At 43.6% G+C, this 17,352-nt stretch overlaps 1 long non-coding RNA gene and 1 pseudogene across 1 annotated transcript; one reads left to right on the plus strand and one right to left on the minus strand.

The window, feature by feature from the left end:
- Positions 1 to 196: 196 nt before the first annotated feature.
- On the plus strand, positions 197 to 13,888 carry LOC138212260 (protein NLRC3-like; annotated as a pseudogene).
- An 893-nt stretch (positions 13,889 to 14,781) lies between these two features.
- Positions 14,782 to 16,195, minus strand: LOC138212261 (uncharacterized). Its single transcript, XR_011179413.1, has 3 exons — positions 15,672 to 16,195; positions 15,064 to 15,124; positions 14,782 to 14,975 (listed from the first exon to the last, which is right to left on the minus strand). It is a non-coding gene; the product is annotated as an uncharacterized lncRNA (long non-coding RNA).
- Between the last annotated feature and the right edge of the window lie 1,157 nt (positions 16,196 to 17,352).

The raw sequence follows: 17,352 nt of genomic DNA on the forward strand, positions 1-17,352 counted from the left end.
TCCTTGTTGGACAATAAATCTGATTAAATACTGATATCTTTATGATGCAGCTGATAAGGAGTTATGATGTCTGTTAATGTTTAATCTTTATTCCAAAGGTCTAAAGGATCAGATTTCCTGAAAGAAGACTTCAGTCTGAAGAAGTCAGAGAGCTGAGAGACGTCTGAACTCGTCCTGCTGTCCGCTCCGTGTTTCTTCTTTCTCTGCTCGGTTTCCATCTTAAAGCTGCTGATGAACTTCTTCACTCGCCGGCTTCACGACGATTATTTCCTCCATCAGAAGGTAACAAACAGTTTCCATCTTCATCTGATAGGTTTTTGACATGGAACCGGTCCCATCAATAAAAATGGCGTCGCTGTCTGTCAGATCAACGCTGACTCTTCTGAAGCAGCTCCTGAACTTTTAAACCCAGCTCAGTTTTCCTGAACTCGTTCTGTGTTTTCTGTTGCGACCGCATGAAGAGTCGACATGTTCAGTAACTTTGAAACCGTCAATCATTTTAACGGCCCGTGTGATTCAGTTAGTGGGGAGCGTTCACTGTCCGGTCTGACGTTGTTCACAGCTGGACTGGTTGGTTATTAACAGGTAATAAAGTCATCAAATATGTGACAGTCAGTCAGAGATCTTTGAAAATGTTCACAGTGAGGAGGAAACAGAAACACGTTCAATTCTCTTTCTGGAATAACGGAGCATGTTTTTCACATCATGTCTGCATCATGTGTTCAGAAACATGTTTTATATTCTCACTGTCTCACTGATGAATGTTTTGCTGTAGATGATGTGGGATTCATAAAAAAACAACAAGGTTCAAAGTTCTTTTATTGCAGCTATAAAATGATAAAACCTTCTGTGATGACATCGTTATCATCCATCAATGATTAAACAGCAAAGACATCAAATACGACACGACTACAGAAACAGTTTAAAAAGATGTTTTTCACTGAGGTCATATTTCAACATCAGCGACTCTTAGAAACTACAGCTGTGTTGAATGTTTTCATGGATCTGTTCAGACTCTCTCAGCTCTTTGTTGAGCTTCAACACAGATGGAGGCGTCGCTGAAAAACAGCCTCAGCTCCTCCAAATGGAGCAGATTTTACAAGTCAAAGAAAATATGAACTTTTAGAGAAAAGTTACAGCCTGTTTAGGTTTAATACTTTTACAGACTCTCTGTTCTTTCCTTCTTTCATGTAGCAGATAGAAATATTCACATTTATCTTTGGACTCTGAGATGTTTTATTTTCTTGTGATCTGAGTTGAACTCTGGTTTTCTATCATCTTGAAGTTTCCAGACTTTGACAGTGAGGTTCTGAGAGGATGATGAAGACGTCAGACTGATGATGAAGCAGAATCAGCAGCAGCTTCTCTCTCTGTGTTTCCTCTGCAGGTGAAGGTAGAACGACTCTGTGACGGGATCTGAATTCACCTGGTGAGGATTTCATTCACTTCTGCCTGAATTCATCACATCACCTCCTTTAAACAAGTGAAATATAACTTTTAGCAGGTAGATCAGAAAAACACACCTGGACAGAAATGAAGAGAGTTCATGTTGTTTCCTAACATCCATCCTCAGTGGAAATCTGAACAGGATGTGAACTGTATTTACTTTGGCGCCCTCTGGTGGTGGAATCCAGAGTGACACTGTTGTAGTGTGAATGTTGTTGTACGTACTGAGCAGGTTGTTGTGTTTGTGTGAAGCTGTGGGCTCTGCTATGGATCAGTGGGAGGACAGAGAGGACGGAGTCGGTCCCTCTAAAACCACTCTGTGTGGGGAACATGAGAGCCGGACCGAAGCTCAGAGGTGAGACGACCGTCTCTAACTGTCCACGACTCTTCTCCACGTCACAGCTCAGCACTCACATCACTGCACCATCATTATTCTCACTCAGAGCTCTGTGTGTTCTGTTGAAGAACAAAGCAGCAGCTCAGACCTGCTGGACCTGGACCTGGACATGGACCTGGACCTGCACCTGGACATGGACCTGGACCTGAACCTATTGACTTCAAAGATGGACACCAGTCTGTTAAACAAAGGTAATAATGTTTAAAGTTTGTCTTTTGGTTTCAAACCCTCCTGATGTCATATCGTCTTTGTGTTGAACTTATTATTCACCTCGATAGAAGATTGGAGACATCTGGAGAGACAGTTGGCAGCTTGGACAGATGATCTCAGGCAGTTGAATCTGTATGTTCGTTGAAAGGAACCAAACTGTCTTCACACAGAGACTCAGAAGGAAATCTGTTCAGGGAACTGGAGAGGAGGAAGAGTTGTCTGTAACAAGTAACCCTGCATGACGTGGTCCTACAGTCAGAAACCTCAGAGCAGGCCATCATGTTTGAGCTGACAGTGAAGATCAAATTAAAGAGGCCCACAAGAAGAAAATGGTCAAAGATCACAGGGGTGGGATCACCTCAGCTCAGAGGATCAAAGGACGTCAGACTCAGATTCTTTAGTCTCTTTAGTTCAGCAATGCCAGTTTGTTGGAACTGCAGGTTCATGGAAACACACTGGATGTATTCATGTTTCTGTTAGCGTCCAACAAAACACACAATCTGCAGGGTTAAAACTGAAAGCTCCACATCTCTGTTTCCATCAGGATCCTTCAGCAGGAACCAGATTCTCCTGAACCCAGCTGTGTGTCCATGAAGAGTGACTGGTCTACGGGAAGAATTATAGACTTCAAAGATGGACACCAGTCTGTTGAACAAAGGTAATAATGTAAAAAATGAAGCTTTCTAACTGGACCTGTATTCAGGCAGCTGCTTGTTAACCCTCCTGTTATGTTTGTTTCTTCGGTACAGCAATGATGTTCCCGGGTCAAAGTGACCTGGTGCATGTTTAATCATCCAAAAGTTGTCAGAAACCAAAGAATCCTACTAAATATAGTTTGTACCTCATCACCAACACCATTACTAACAATTCAATCAGTGTTTAGTGGAATGGAGTTATTCACCCCTCCATAGATCATAGTTCAATGAAGATAACTCACTCGTTTTCATGAAAAATACATGTTCAAACTAGTTTTTAGGTACACTGGAAAAACCTAGATATAAATCTCATTAGTCTACCATAACATGTATTTTTTCCTAAATTTTATTTGCATTCAGAAACATTCTTTTTTTCATGGGGTGATGTAGATAAATAGAGATGAGACACCTCTGCTGTTCAGGGTCATATTGACCCGCTCACTCAAAATCAAGCCAAATGAGTCATAAGGATTGTGTTTCATCCAGCTCCTTCCACTTCTCCCCCAAAACATGTGTCCCTTCTAGATTAGTCATTTCTACAATGACTTTCTGTATTGAGTTTTGAATGACCAGCTCAAAAGCTGACTTGATGTCTGTGATACGAGTCACTACCATCCTGGTTGGGCCTGGCACTGTCTTTACAATGTTTTTGGCAGACGGTCTCAGCTGATGTGTATCAGGTGAAGATGACCGCTGTATTTCATGATTTGTTGACACGAATGTCTCCCTTGGAGGAACAGGTTTATCACTTTCCTCATCTGATGGTTCATAATCAGTCCCATTATAATCTGAATTGACCTCAACATGGTCTTCATCTTCAGACACATCCTCCTCTATTTCACTGTCGTGATGAAGGATGTGCTCCAGAGCCTCCAGGGCGGTCATCCTTTAGTTTCTGTTGCTCATGTTGTCCTACAGTAAGCTGCTGAGTTGTATCTGCAGAGTGTATAGTTGGTAGGACTCCTAAGACACCATTTTGTATGTTTCGGCCCTCTCCTGCTAAGTGTGGGTGGAGGTTTCCTGCAGGAAAGAAAAGGTTCCCTTCAAAATAGTATCTGTATTTCTAACACAGGTGATAGTTAGAAAGAGAGTGTGAGATTGGGATGAAATAGGGTGTGTGTGTGTGTGTGTGTGTGTGTGTGTGTGTGTGTGTGTGTGTGTGTGTGTGTGTGTGTGTGTGAGAGAGAGAGAAATGGGGTGAAACATGGTGGGAGGAAGTAAGAAAGACTGTCTCACATTTTCAAAGAAAGAAATGATCTAAACTTGACACTTTTGACCCCTTACAGCCTCAACTTTCACTGCCGGGTCAAATTGACCCGAACATCATATCTGTAATCTAAACCTGCAGGGAGGGGTTGCAAATACATGATATTAATAAAAATTGTATTTACATTGATTAAACGAATTAAGGCAAGCAGAAGAAGTTTGATACAGAAAAAGTACTTCAGGCTGAGCTTTGAGTGAGTTTTTTTGAATCATAAAGCAGCAACAGAGAATCTCCTGCACATCACCTGCAGGGTTTAAACCCACTGAATCCAAAGGTTGATAAAAGTCTGAAGATCAAAGGTAAGAATGAGAAATACTGGCGTCTGACTGGATTAGTGATTTAAAATGGATGTTTTGTCTTCCTGTTCAGCTTCTGTCAGGTGTTGGTTGTCTTGGTAACTAAAAACATGAAGTCTCTTTACTTTATGTTTCTGGATTAATTGTGACCAAACATCTTCTGTTTTGATGTTGACTTTACAGAGTTGATCAGCAGGACTCAGACGTTCCTGAAACAAACCTGGACTCCATATTTCTGGTGTGTAAACACACAAACTAAATAGTGAATTACCAAAACTCACATTCTCCCTGCTGCACTCTGTAGACCAGCAGGATTTCAGTCCATATTTAAAATGATCTGATACGTTCTGTGTATTAAAGTTGATATATTTCTCTGTTTCAGCTGCTGGAGGAGAACATGATCAGTTTTGTAAAGAACGAGCTGAAGAAGATGCAGAAAATTCTGAGTCTAGATTACCCAGAATGCTTAGAGAGTCAGGGTGAGGATGAGGAGGTGTTGGAGGGTGAGGATGAAGAGCAGAGGAGGAGCAGAGAGTCATTTCTGAAGATCACACTGCACTTCCTGAGGAGACTGAAGCAGGAGGAGCTGGCTGACCGTCTGCAGAGCAGTAAGAGGATTTTAACAGCTGGAACATGATGGAAAGAGGAAACATGGGAGAAACTTAGATTTCCAAACTCTGCTGTTAATATGATGCAAACATCTTCATCACATCTGTGAATTCTTCTGGACTGAAAACAGTCAGAAACTGTTTGTCCACAACTGATATGAAGAATTGATTTCATGGAGACCCAAAATATTTAAACTGTTAAAAAGTTAAAACACATTCATGTGTTGTTTGTTTGTATGTTTGTTTGTTCAGGACGTAAACCTGCAGTGTGTCAACAACTCAAGTCAAACCTGAGGAAGAAGTTCCAGAGTGTGTTTGAGGGGATTTCTAAAGCAGGAAACCGAACCCTTCTGAATGACATGTACACAGAGCTGTACATCACAGAGGGAGGGACTGCAGAGGTCAATGATCAACATGAGGTTAGACAGATTGAAACAACATCCAGGAAACCAGTCAGACCAGAAACAATCATCAGACAAGAAGACATCTTTAAAGACTCACCTGGAAGACATGAACCAATCAGAACAGTGCTGACAAAGGGAGTGGCTGGCATCGGGAAGACAGTGTTAACACAGAAGTTCACTCTGGACTGGGCTGAAGACAAAACCAACCAGAACATCCAGTTCATGTTTCCGTTCACTTTCAGAGAGCTGAATGTGCTGAAAGAGAGAAAGTTCAGTTTGGTGGAACTGGTTCATCTCTTCTTCACTGAAACCAAAGCAGCAGGAATCTGCAGCTTTGAACACTTCCAGGTTGTGTTCATCTTTGACGGTCTGGATGAGTGTCGACTTCCTCTGGACTTCCACAACAATGAGATCCTGTCTGATGTTACAGAGTCCACCTCAGTGGATGTGCTGCTGACCAACCTCATCAGGGGGAAACTGCTTCCCTCCGCTCGCCTCTGGATAACCACACGACCTGCAGCGGCCAATCAGATCCCTGCCGAGTGTGTCGGCATGGTGACAGAGGTCAGAGGGTTCACTGACCCGCAGAAGGAGGAGTACTTCAGGAGGAGGTTCAGAGATGAGGAGCAGGCCAGCAGCATCATCTCCCACATCAAGACATCCAGAAGCCTCCACATCATGTGCCACATCCCGGTCTTCTGCTGGATCACTGCTACAGTTCTGGAGGACGTGTTGAAAAGCAGAGACGGAGGAGAGCTGCCCAAGACCCTGACGGAGATGTTCATCCACTTCCTGGTGGTTCAGGCCAAAGTGAAGCAGGTCAAGTATGATGGAGGAGCTGAGACAGATCCACACTGGAATAAAAAGAGCAGGAAGATGATGGAGTCTCTGGGAAAACTGGCTTTTGATCAGCTGCAGAAAGGAAACCTGATCTTCTATGAATCCGACCTGACAGAGTGTGGCATCGATATCAGAGCAGCCTCAGTGTACTCAGGAGTGTTCACCCAGATCTTTAAAGAGGAGAGCGCGCTGTACCACGACAAGGTGTTCTGCTTCGTCCATCTGAGCGTTCAGGAGTTTCTGGCTGCTCTTCACGTCCATCTGACCTTCATCAACTCTGCTGTCAACCTGATGGAAGAACAACAAACCGAAGAGAAACCTGATCCAACACTTTTCCAACAGAGGGCTGTGGACGAGGCCTTAAAGAGTCCAAATGGACACCTGGACTTGTTCCTCCGCTTCCTTCTGGGTCTTTCACTGCAGACCAATCAGATTCTCCTACGAGGCCTGCTGATACAGACAGGAAGTAGCTCACAGACCAATCAGGAAACAGTCCAGTACATCAGGAAGAAGATCAGTGAGAATCTGTCTGCAGAGAGAAGCATCAATCTGTTCCACTGTCTGAATGAACTGAATGATGGTTCTCTAGTGGAGGAGATCCAACAGTTCCTGAGATCAGGACGTCTCTCCACAGATAAACTGTCTCCTGCTCAGTGGTCAGCTCTGGTCTTCATCTTACTGTCATCAGAAGAAGATCTGGACGTGTTTGACCTGAAGAAATACTCTGCTTCAGAGGAAGCTCTTCTGAGGCTGCTGCCAGTGGTCAAAGCCTCCAACAAAGCTCTGTATGAGGATTTATCAACCTTTTCAAATATGTTTCATGTTTCAATAACAAATAAAACAGTTTGTGTTCATTGTTAATTCTTCTCTAGGCTGACTGGCTGTAACCTGTCAGAGAGAAGCTGTGAAGCTCTGTCCTCAGTTCTCAGCTCCCAGTCCTCCAGTCTGAGAGAGCTGGACCTGAGTAACAACGACCTTCAGGATTCAGGAGTGAAGATGCTTTCTGCTGGTCTGGAGAGTCCTCACTGTAAACTGGAGACTCTCAGGTCAGGAAACATCTGGTTGTTGATCAGTTAAATTATCTTTAAGTTCCTGTTGGTGCAGATGTTCAACATCTGTAAGATTTTCCTTCTTGTTTCTTGACTTGATGATATTTTTCTGACTCCAGTCTGTCAGGTTGTCTGATCTCAGAGAAAGGCTGTGCTTCTCTGGCCTCAGCTCTGAGCTCCAACCCCTCCCATCTGAGAGAGCTGGACCTGAGCTACAATCATCCAGGAGACTCAGGAGTGAAGCTGCTGTCTGCTGGTCTGGAGGCTCCTCACTGGAGACTGGACACTCTCAGGTATGGACAGACAACCAGAGCTCACACAGTGCACGTTTTTCTCTTTGATTTAACTTCATGTGTTGTTGCTCAGGTCCATCATCATGAAGGATGACTTGTTTCTCTAGTTTCTGTTCAGAGGAGTGAGGAGGTCTGAGTTAGGAAACACGTGGATCCTCAGAAGTCTTTTATCAAATGGAAACAGCTGTTTATTAGAAACATTGTGAAGTTGGTGTCAAATCCTTCTCATCTTGAACCATGTTATCAGCCTGGCTGTTGGGACGACAGTGTTCATCAGTCAATCGCCACTTTGGTCCAAACTGATTCATCTCAACAACAAATAAACATGAGATGAACTTCAGTTCAGACATTTATGATCCCCAGAGGATGAACCCAGTAGATTTACACTTTTAGTTTGTACTAAAGTATGTCAACAACTGTTGATTGATGTATTACCATAAAAACATGCAGCAGATATCCACAGAGCAGAAAGAATAAACCTTCATGACCTCAGAGATAACCTGAATTTAGATTTTTCTCCATCATCATCTCAAATTTGAGAAGTTCAGGACTCAAAGTTCAGCCTCAGTCTTCACTCTGAAATACTGTCGTTTTTATTTGAAGTTCTAAAATCAAGTCAGTTTTATTTTTCAGTCCAGAGTTACAACTTTTCCTCCCAGAGCTTCAGTCTCTACAGCTGACTCCCTCCATCATTACAACCTCGATTCTGAACATGTAAATTACACAAACCAACTGAATGTGGTGGTTGGACTGATCTGTGAACAGTCTGAAAACAGTTCAGCTGTTCATGTGAATGTTGGTCAAACTGTTCATTTTAAGGGACAACATGCAGAGACCAATATTTCACACGTGGGAGGACATCAATAAAAACAGAGCAGATCAGTGGAGACTGAGATCTCTGATTATTTCTACATCACTTCTTCTTCTTCAGGTGTTTTCCTCACAGACAGCAGTGAAACCATCAGAGACAGTTGACACTGATGAGTTTCAGCCTGTTTCTGTGTCTCACTGACAAACTGAGGAACTCTGTTTCATGTTGAACAGCAGTTAGGACTCCTGTTGGATAGAAAATCATTGTGACTGTTTCTTCCTCCAGGGTGGACCATGGTGGAGAGCAGTGGTTAAAACCTGGTCTGAGGAAGTGTAAGTTTGACTGATACACATTACATTACATTACATTATTTAGCTGATGCTTTTCAACCATGAGGGTACAAAACCCAGAACAACATGAATGAAGAAAATACAATTTCTTCAAGAAAGCCAAACTACAAAGTGCTAAAAGTAAGTTCCATTTTAAGCTACTAAAGTTCTCCTATTCAAGGTAAAGTCTGAAGAGGTGTGTTTTTAGTTTGTACAGATGTACAGAGTTTCTGCTGTCCTGATGTTGTTGGGGAGTTCATTCCACCATTTAGGAGCCAGGACAGCAAACAGTCGTGATTTTGTAGAGTGTTTAGCTCAGTGAGGAGCAACAAGCTGATTGGCCGATGCAGAGTGGAGTGAACGGGCTGGGATGTAAGGTTGGACCATGTCCTGGATGTACACTGGACCTGATCTGTTCACAGCACGGTACGCAAGTACCAATGTTTTGAAATGGATGCAGGCGGCTACTGGTAACCAGTGAAGGGAGTGGAGGAGGAGGAGGAGGAGAAGGAGGAGGAGGAGAAGGAGGAGGAGGGGGAGGAGGAGTGAATTTCGGGAGGTTGAAGACGAGTCGAGCTGCTGCATTCTGGATGAGCTGCAGAGGTCGGATGGTACTAACAGGTAGACCTGCCAGGAGGGAGTTACTGTAGTCTCGGCGTGAGATGACCAGAACCTGGATCAGAACCTGGACCAGAACCTGGACGAGCGCCACTTTCTGAGTGAGAAGAGGATGTATTCTCCTGATGTTGTGCAGCATGTATCTACAGGAACGTGTTGTTGCAGTGATGTTGGCAGTAAGAGAGAGTTGACTGTCGAGTGTCACCGAGGTTCTTAGCAGTCAGGGTCGGGATAACAGAGTTGTTGAAGGTAGTAGTCAGGTCGAGGGTGGGAGAGTCTTTCTCTGGAAGGAAGAGCAGTTCAGTCTTGTGGAGGTTGATTTCCAGGTGGTGTGAGGACATCCACTGAGAGATGTCAGTCAGACAGACAGAGATTCATGCTGCTACCTGTGTTTCAGATCGGGGAAAAGAGAGGATCAGTTGGGTGTCATCAGCAAAGCTGTGGTAGGAAAAGACATGTGAGATAATGACAGAGCCGAGAGAGTTGGTGTACAGAGAGAAGAGGAGGGGACCCAGGACGGAGACATGAGGGACACCAGTAGTGAGAGGACAAGGTTCAGACACAGATCCTCTCCAAGTTACCCGGTAGGTGAGGTCGTTGAGGTAGGATGAGAACAGGGAGAGAGCAGAGCCTGAGACACCGAGGTCCTGAAGGAGGAAAGAAGGATCTGGTGGTTTACTGTGTCAAATGCAGCAGAAGGTCCAGAAGGATCAGGACAGAGGACAGAGAGGCTGCTCTAGCAGTGTGAAGCTGATCAGAGACAGAAGGAGGACGGTCTCTGTTGAGTGGTCTGTTGAAAGCAGACTGGTGGTCAAGAAGGTTATTATGGTGGAGATAGGAGGAGAGTTGGTTAAAGATAGCTCGCTCCAGAGTTTTGTAAAGAAAGTAAAGAAGAGAGACGGTCTGTAGTTGTTTACTTCAGACGGGTTGAGGGGGGGTTTCTTCAGGAGAGGGTTCACTCTCTCCTTCAGAGAGTTCAGGAAACAGACCGTTGACAGAGAAGTGGTGATGAGATGGAGAGAAAAGGAAGAAGGTCAGGAGCAATAGACTGGAGAATGTGAGATGGGATGGGGTCAAGGGGGCAGGTGGTTGGGGGGGAGGAGGTAACCAAGGTAACAACTTGATTGGGAGACGGGGGGTGAAAGAGGAAAGTGAAGGGGATGAAGATGATGGACATGTAGTTACAGAAGCTGGGTTTGAAAATGAGGAGCATATATCATCTATCTTTTTAGTAAAGTAGTTGACAAAGTGGCTTGGTAGAAGGGAGGAGGGAGGAGAGGGGAGGGGGGGCCAAGGAGGTTGGATAAGATGGAGAAGAGGTTTTTGGGATTGGAAAATGAGGATTGAATCCTGGTTTGGTAGAAAGATCTTTTGGCTGCAGAAATCGAGGCAGAGAAAGAGGAGAGGAGAGATTGATAAGTGAGCAGGTCGTCAGGGTGGTTAGATTTTCTACATTTCCTTTCTGCTGCTCTCATAGTGTCTCTCAGACAACCACGGAGCTGGGGAGGACTGGAGGACATGGAGGAGGACAGAGACAATCAAGAGAGGAAGACAGAGGAGAAAGGAGAGTGTCTGTGGCTGAGTTAGGATGCATGAGGGAGAAAGAGTCAGTTGAAGGGAGGACAGATAAAACAGAGGAGGGAGAGAGGAGGGAGAGAGGAGGGAGAGAGGAGGGGGAGAGGAGGAGGAGAGGGAGTGAATGTTGTGACTGACAGGTCCAGAGTCTGTTGATGTGGTCAGGTTGTCAGTTTGAGAGAGTCAGAGATAAAGAAGTGGTCGGAGACATGAAGTGGAGTTACAGTGAGGTTAGATGTGGAGCAGTTTCTGGTGAAATATAGTCCAGGTGGTTCCAACCTTTGTGAGGAGGAGGGGAAGGACTGAGGGAGACAGCAAAGGAAGACAGGAAAAGGAAAAGGTCAGATGACTTCTCTGTCTGGATGTTAAAGTCACCCAGAAGGACAAGTGGAGGACCATTTTCTGGGAAGTTTGACAGGAGGACGTCTAATTCATCCAAGAAATCTCCCAAAGGACCTGGAGGACGGTAGAGGACAACAATGTTTAATTGGACCGGATGAAAAACTGTCACAGCATGAAACTCAAAAGACAGTGAGGTAGGAAGTGGAAGTGGGGAAAGAGAAAAACTCCATTTGGGGGAGATGAGTAAACCTGTACCACCTCCTCCCACCTCCTCCCCTACCAGGAGGTCTGGGGGTGTGGCTGAAGGTGAAAGCAGAGGAGAGAGCAGCAGGGTGGATGTGTTGTCCGGTGTGATCCAGGTCTCAGTGAGACCAAGGAAGTCCAGCGATTGCTGGATATCAAAGCCAGAGATGAAGTCTGTCTTCAGCTGACTGTCAGTTCCAGAGTCCTCCTGTGACGAGGTGTTGGGTATGTGTGGAACGGGTGGGATAGATAAGAGAGGAAAGGTTACGGTGTTGGTGTGAACGAGTGGGAGGCTGATAGTATCTACGAGTAGATATACGCACAGGTACGGAAAGTACACACATATTCAGATAGCAGTAGTTATACTCAGCGTCCCTCGGAGACTCCAACAAAAGACTCCTTTGTCTCCGTCCTCCGAGTCTTCGTACGACGAGCCCTCACAGACGCTGAAGCTGACTCTTCAAACACTTCCTGGTTTTCCAACAGGGTTGGCTACAGCTGGTCAGACCACACCCCCTGCTCGTTAGGCCTCCCGTCACCAGGTGTTACAAATGGGCAGCAATAGAAACTCACCACTGATTTCTAAACAAAGAAAACTTTCACACAGTCTCTAAATTTGGTCACAAACTGTTCCCGGAGAGTCTTTTTACCTCAAACGGTAGAAAGTAAAATACAACTTAGTCCTTAATAGAATTGGAATAAAAGACCATCAGTTTAACTCTAAACTTGTTCTCTTTGACTCTCAGTTACTTGAGTGAAAACAAGAATCCAATCACAAACAATTCCAGCTACCAAAAACCATCCAAGCTTTATCAGTCAAGATATCCTAAAACAGCAGATGCAATAATAAACTTGATCAGAGAAGCGTATTTAAAGATTCTACTTTGTCTTAGTTCAAGTGATCCAGCTGGATGTCGTCCCCCAAAAGTCAAAGCCTGACAAAAAGTATCATCATTAAACTTTCTATGAACGAACAACAAGTCAGGAAGTAAAGAAAGAAAAAAGCCATCAGATGTGTCAGATGATAAACTGCAGCTGTGTCGTGTCTTTTTCTCTCCATCAGATTTCTGTGAACTTGAACTGGACACAAACTCAGTAAACAGAAAACTCAAACTGTCTGACAACAACAGGAAGGTGACGAAGGTGGAAGAACATCAGTCATATCCTGATCATCCAGACAGATTTGACTGGTGGCAGCTGCTGTGTAGAACTGGTCTGACTGGTCGCTGTTACTGGGAGGTCGAGTGGAGAGGAGAGTTTGTTCTAGCAGTGAGTTACAGAGGAACCAGAAGGAGAGGAGACAGAAATGACTGCAGGTTTGGAAGGAACGATCAGTCCTGGAGTCTGTTCTGTTGTGATGGTGGTCATTACTCTGTCTGGCACAATAACACAGTAACATCCTCCTCCTCCTCCTTCTCCTCCTCCTTCTCCTCCTCTTCCTCCAACAGAGTAGCAGTGTATGTGGACTGTCCTGCTGGCACTCTGTCCTTCTACAGAATCTCCTCTGACACTCTGATCCACCTCCACACCTTCAACACCACATTCACTGAACCTCTGTATCCTGGATTTGGGTTCTTGTTAGATGGTTCCTCAGTGTCTCTGTGTTCTCTGTAGGAGGAAGAGTCTGTGGAAGTGACAGCAGCTTTAAATGTTGATGGTGGATGAAGTTTCTCTTTGGTTCACCGTTGAATCACTGATTGTGATGTCACAATATGTTTTGTGTCAGAAGTAGTGAAATGATGTCCTCACCTCTGAACTTTGACCTTCACTTCCATGTGGACAGATGAAGGTCAAACTGAGCTCTTTGGCTGATAAACATCAGCAGATTCTGGAAACCTGCTGCAAGACGGCCTGAAAATAACTTTTACACTCGTCATGAATCCTGTTGAAATGTTTTCTGTGTTTGAGTTGATGAAATAAAACGTGACCGTACTTAGATATTTGAAGAAAGGCTCATTTAATGTCTGTTTGCTGTAGAGGTTGTGTTTAAGATGTTGTTTGAACCAACTATGTCCAAACCTCTGTAATATCACTGAAAGGTTCCATTATTGTAAATAATTCACATTTCTACCAGCTGACAATAATTGTTGAACTTAACCTGTTTCTGCTGAATCTACAGTTTGTTTCCAGCTGAAAGAAGTTGTTCATGAATGAAAACTAAAGTCTGTATCAAACAAATGCAGCTTTTAGAATTATTGACAATTTATCAGCTCCAAATATGTGAAATTAGAAGTTTATAAGAGCTTCTGTTGGTTTGTTATCAATAAAAATAAAAAGTCTACTTTTCAGTACTTTTTTTGATTTTTTAAAATATTTTAACCAATATTTAAAAAACATGACTGATCCCCAGTATTACCATCTTTACACTATTGTTTTACATGTACTCATGTTTTCCAACTGACTTGTAAAAGAAAATTAACATAAAATAACAATAATCTCATTTTACACTTTTACACTCGTCATGAATCCTGTTGAAATGTTTTCTGTGTTTAAGTTGATGAAATAAAATGTGAATATTTGAAGAAAGTTTCATTTAGTGTGTTTGCTGCCGGGTTGAAATGACCATATTTGGACGACCTGGGGAGGAGGGAGGGGTCTAACGGAGAAGGAGGACACTATGCCCCGCCCACGTTTACTGGAAACATGACTTCCTCCCAGGCCTGTCAATCAAACAAACACGCCCCCAAACATAACAATGTTCAAGGTGTGAACTACTGCCCGTTCTGTCATCATCACCTACGACTCCACGTCATCACTTGAGTATCAATGTCGTCGTCTCCGTCCTTTCTACTAAAACTAGCCTCGTATGGCAACTAGCTAGCTCAACCTTTCAGGGAGCGCTACATGACACGTAGCATGCAGCAAATTGTAGAAGTCACAACACGCGTGAACCAAACAAAGCTCGTAGACTTCTTCTCATGGAGAGCTACTAAATCCTCATCACTTCATTCTTGTCCTTGTCTTTCTCTTCTTTCCATACAGTTGTTTTTAAATAATAAAACTTAGCAACAGAGCTCACTTTATTCTATTTTTCTATCTATTAGTTTCTTCTTTCCATCCATCCATCCATCCATCCATCCATCCATCCATCTATTTATTTATTTATTGTTCCAGTGATGATCTCAACAGTTTCTCCAGTTCTCAGAAACGTTGGTTAAACGGTTGTTGAAGCTAAAAGACGCGACATTAAAACATCTTTTCCTCCATATTGAGTTATTTCATGGTTCTGTCCTCCGTTTGTTGTAGAAAACCATAAATCCCGGGACGTCCTCTTTCTTCCACTCACACAACTGAAAGTAACTGAAGCCCATGCAAAGAGTCCCATGGTGACCTCTGACCTCTGACCCCGCCCGACATGTTAGAGGACTGTGGTGGAGATTTGTCAGCTTCCTGTGAGTCAGTGAAACCTTCATCCAGACTTCGTCCAGGTTTCCACGGTGAAATCCCAAATGTTCACGTACCTGTGGTCACTAAAACGTGAGGAACTCAGGTGTTGATGTTGATAAAGAGACGAACGTTGGAACACTTCCTCATGAAGGTTGTTGCTTCCTGCTGCTCCATGAACATGCAGGAATTATATATATTTGTAAATATAAATCAGGTAGAACTTATAATTAAAAACAGTTGTTCCTCAACATACCTGCCTGGAACATCCACGGTACTGTTGAGTCTCTCTGAAGCCTCACATCCCTGCTGGCTGACTGGGAAAGGAAAGGAAAGGAAATGCTTTCAGAAGAAACACCAAACTATGCAGCTCATAATATGATACTCTGATAATAGAAACTTCAAAACACCTTCAAGTTGATTATCAAACACACATGATGCTAAATTCAATCTACGACAGAGAAATACACGTTAAATAAATGACTCTTTCACTCCATGAATGCTTTGAGTTCCAGAAAGAGGAAATTCATCTCTAAGATAATAATAATGTCATTTTACGTGAATAATAAACTGTCGTAGAAATACGTTTTCTGTCATTCAAACAGTTGTGAGTGTGCTAATGTTATCTAGAAAGCTCCTTTTAGTAAATAAGTGTATTAAAACTAGTGTAGTAAAGTAAGCAGCTTACTGGATAACAAGCCATCAGCAGCAGAGCAGTGACTGTCTGACATCAGGGCGGCTAACATGAGCTCAGGACAAATGATAGCTGGCTTCAACTGGAGTTCACCAATTCATGGTGAAACTAAAGGAGCTTTAAGATCATCATGATTTTAAGATCTGGAACTGACGTGACACAAAACTCACATGACCTCAGAGGTGGTTGAATCTCCATCTTCTGCTCTTTTTAAATCCCTCCATTGAACTTTTTGTTCTCGGCTCCACGAACACGACTCAGAGAATTCTTTGGGACCGACTGAAAATGGCCGCCCTCCTCCACCACGGTGAGGGTCCATGTGAGCCGCTGCCCGCTGCTCTCCGACACGTTAGCTCTTAATCCGACATGAAGGATGACGCTGTCAGTCGGAGATCATCGATGAACCGTTCAAACATCACGTTAGTAAACTGGTGAAAGTTTCTAGTGAAGTTTGAAGTGATGGTGAAACATCAGTCCCGATGTGTTCCTCTCGCTGCCGAACTTCGTCTGAAAAACGGGGATTTTCTAACTTCTTCCTTCGTCGGTAAAACACAGTTTAATTTCATTTGACCGAAACACCATCTGAATCTGTCCTGACCTCAACTGTCACTCGGCGTGTGTTCAGTCCGTCACATGTTCTGATTTAAAGCAGGAAATATCTATTTTTCTGTCTGCTTTGATGAACTGAATCCACCTAACAGCTGATAACAACTAAAGTTTTATAGAAATACAACTTCCAAAGGTTTTCCTGCGCGCGCTCCTGTCGTTAGCCCCGCCCCTCTAAGAACCCGGTAGGTTACCAAGAAGGTCTCTCTGCTTGTCCTGATTGGCTGGCAACAGATTGACACCTGACCAACCAATACGGTGGGGACACGAGAGGTTCAAGGGCAACTCAAAACTGTAGGACACTTCAGGACTTTTCCAAACTCCACTTCTCTGCTTATGAACACAAATGCAAATTCACTGTTACAGAATTACAAAGAAACACATGTAAACAAATTAGCAGGACGCTACAAGTGTTTATGGACATATTTGAAACATGCAGAAGGAAGTTAAATACTGCAGGTATTTGAGTGAAACTCCACCTTTATTTTCTAATGAATGAGGGATTATTTTCAGATGGACCTCCAGAAAACTAATAAGAAGGAGTGACTTTAACTAACAACACCGAGATAACTCCTTAGAAAACATTGATTGAATTTCATGAGAAGTTGAATGGGAGTCTATGGAGCCGGAGGCTTTTTAGAGACAACCTCTACTGGCACTAGAAGGTATTGCAGTTTATGACACTTCTGCATCGGCCTGATTTTAACACCCCGAAGTTACGTCCACTTTTATATACAGTCTCTTTCTGGAGACAAATGAATAAAAAAGGCTGTTAAAGAAAAGTGTTTGGGATTAAAAGTCCATTTAAAGCAGAGACACCTGGAACCAGGACTGAGGACCAGATTTCAGGTCCCTGGCAGGAAGCTCAGGCTGATTTCTGCCTCATAACAAACCAACATGTCCAACATACAGTCCTGTATGTGGTCCAAACTGCTGCTGCTTCATCTCATGTCTCTGTGCTGATCTTTGGTTGGTTTGTCAGCTCCATCTAGTGGACAGACAGCAGAGCTGCATCATGTGATGTTGGATTTCTCTGCCACAGGTTTGACTGATTCTGACGTCACTGATGCTTTCAGACTCGGACTCTGAAGTTATGAGGAAGTGACAGTGTCCTCAGATCAAACGCTCTCAGACACCAGGACTGACGAGGGACAACGAGCAGCTTCTTCTCTCTGAATCTTTCCTCCACACACGAAGGTGGAAAGTGTCTGGAAGTGGACCTGAAGTCGAGCAGGTGAGAATCCT

Source organism: Embiotoca jacksoni, unplaced genomic scaffold, assembly GCF_022577435.1.
Source record: "Embiotoca jacksoni isolate LCO1_2020_lvr unplaced genomic scaffold, fEmbJac1.0.p SCAF_54, whole genome shotgun sequence".
Taxonomy (NCBI): Eukaryota; Metazoa; Chordata; class Actinopteri; family Embiotocidae; genus Embiotoca; species Embiotoca jacksoni.